This window comes from Mandrillus leucophaeus, unplaced genomic scaffold (assembly GCF_000951045.1).
Source record: "Mandrillus leucophaeus isolate KB7577 unplaced genomic scaffold, Mleu.le_1.0 Scaffold56, whole genome shotgun sequence".
Lineage (NCBI taxonomy): Eukaryota > Metazoa > Chordata > Mammalia > Primates > Cercopithecidae > Mandrillus > Mandrillus leucophaeus.
This window is the reverse complement of record NW_012106030.1, coordinates 6,270,930-6,273,629: the sequence shown is the minus strand read 5'-3', so window position 1 is coordinate 6,273,629 and position 2,700 is coordinate 6,270,930.

Sequence of the window (2,700 nt, the reverse complement as noted above, 5' to 3'; positions counted from 1 at the left end):
TTTTTTTTTTGAGACGGAGTCTCGTTCTGTTGCCCAGGTTGCAGTGCACCAGGCTGTAGTGCAGTGGCGCGATCTCAGCTCACTGCAAGCTCCGCCTCCCAGGTTCATGCCGTTCTCCTGCCTCAGCCTCCCTAGTAGCTGGGACTACAGGTGCCCGCCACCACGCCCAGCTAATTTTTTTTTTTTTTTGTATTTTTAGTGGAGACGGGGTTTCACCCTGTTCACCAGGATGGTCTCGATCTCCTGAGCTCGTGATCCACCCACCTCGGCCTCCCAAAGTGCTGGGATTACAGGCGTGAGCCACTGCACCTGGCCAATGAAACCATTTTTTAAAGGTAAGTCTATTATTCTAAGATGATGAACACATACAGTTCTTTGTCATTAAATATCATTTTTGTAAATACCATAAGATTTTTCCTTTTTAAAACATGTCAGGGCATTTAGATGGGACTGATTTTTGTTCTCTCTACATGAAATTTGTATATTTCCTCCCATGAAGTTTGAGTGACATGAATGGGAAATACAAGAGTGTTCCTTTATGTTGATAAGGAAAAAGATACTGTTTTTTGAAGATGCGTAACATCTTGTAGGACATGGGGAGTTAGGAAAATTTTTTTAAATGTCTGCATTACCATAAGGCATTTATAAAATCAGGAGGTAACCAATGGAGCTCCATTGACTTACGCCAACAACGACTTCAGCTTTACTCTAAGAATGGGACCAAATGAATTCTCTGTAGTTTTATCAGCTTGAACCATGTAGTTTAATTGTGTTTCATTTATTGTCACTAATGCAGTGACATATGGAAAGAGGGAATGATTGTAGTCATTCTTAGAAGAATTTTCGAGAAAGCTTTTGTCTTTTGCTTCAGTGTTTTTTCTTGTGTTTTAAATCTTTAATGGGTACAATGATAATGGGTGATTGTTGATGTAAGTAAAGATTAAATTGAGCTCATTGTTTTTATATAATTTTTTATGTTTAGAATGTCTCTTTAAGGAAAATTATTTTTGTTTTGATCAAATAATGAGCATTTAGATTTTTCTGTATCAGTGCATGCTCTAAAATGCAGAAGTTTACTCTCTCTTTTGAGTAAATAGACCTACATTCTATATAATCAAAATGTGTTTAGATGGTTTATTGCTTGTTTAGGATGTTGTGTTGCTAATATTTCATGTATTAATCCTTTTTACAGCATTTTTTTCACAAATACTAGAAACATTTTTGACTTAATATCATGTAGAAATTCAGCACATTAAAAGATACTTCTGTTTCTGTTTGGCATGGATATTCAGCTTCATTATGTAAATAATTTTTTTTTGTTAACAGTTTCACATACATGATGTTTATTTGATAAAAATTTTAGGTATATTCAAAATGTCACCATTATTTTATGAAATAGTTTTATAGAAACATAGGTCCAGAATTTTTATTATAAAGGCATATTTAAAAACAGAATAAGGTACACACATTACATGCTTTTTGTGTACATATATCTATAGGAGTCAATTTACAATTTTCCAAAAACATTCTGCTTTAGTTTGTGGATATTCACTGCTTTCATTCTATTTTTGAATTAAATAGTTTTGCTATTTTCTCTATGTTTGAGAAACCAACAGTTAAGCACAAGCATTTTGTTTTGTTGATATAACAAATGTGTGATTGAATCCCATGACTAAGAGTACATTAATATATTTCTTGTGCACATGATCAGTTTATCTTTGTTATTCCATATGAGTGAAAAAAAAAGAACGAAAAAGCAAGCCTCCGCAACAAATGAGGCATCTAAATTGCCAGAGTCAAATCTCTTTAGACTACATGGTTAATTGACATTAGAAACTTTCTACCACCAACAATGTAATTTCTACAAGGTATTGCAAAATTGCTAGCATGTGTTGGTTGTAAAATACTTATTTATGAAAATAAACAGCTTTCCTGCAGGTATCCAAGTGTGGTTTTTTCCCCCTGGTGGGACTCTATTAAATCCTTCTATAGGATTCTCAAATACCCTCATAATCAAATTCAGTCCTTCATTAAAAAGAGAAATGATGTAGGATGTCCTACACTTACTTCACTTTTGGTTGATTTAACAAATTCATTGCTTTAATAGTAACAGAAATCATTTTAAAAATACAAAGACAAATACACATTAAGTTCAAAGCTAGATAAGGCAACTCCCATTGGTTACACTATATTTGTTCTTTTTGGCTACAGATAACTGTTAGGATTGTCCTGGTTCTCTTTTAATTTCTGGCTACTAATTTAGTGACTTCTCTTAATTCTTTCAATCCCTAAGATCTCCCTGAGCAATCTCATTCACAATCATGATCTTGACAGCTACCTATGTGCTTTCGACTTCCAAATCTGTATCTCAAGGTTGGGCTTCTCCCTGGGAGCTGCAGACCTATGTATATAACGTTCAGTTGGATATCTTATAGTTACTTCCAACTCAAATGTTCTCTTCTCTTGAAAATACCTGTTCAACATGTTGTTGATTTCTACAAGCGGATCTCGTATTCAGTACCTTACTGAATTTTTTTTTTTTTTTTTTTTTTTTTTTTGAGATGGAGTCTTGCTTTGTTACCAGGCTGGAGTGCAGTGGTGCGATCTTGGCTCACTGCCACCTCCACCTTCCAGGTTCAAGTGATTCTCCTGCCTCAGCCTCCTGAGTAGCTGGGATTACAGGCGTCCACCACCACGCCC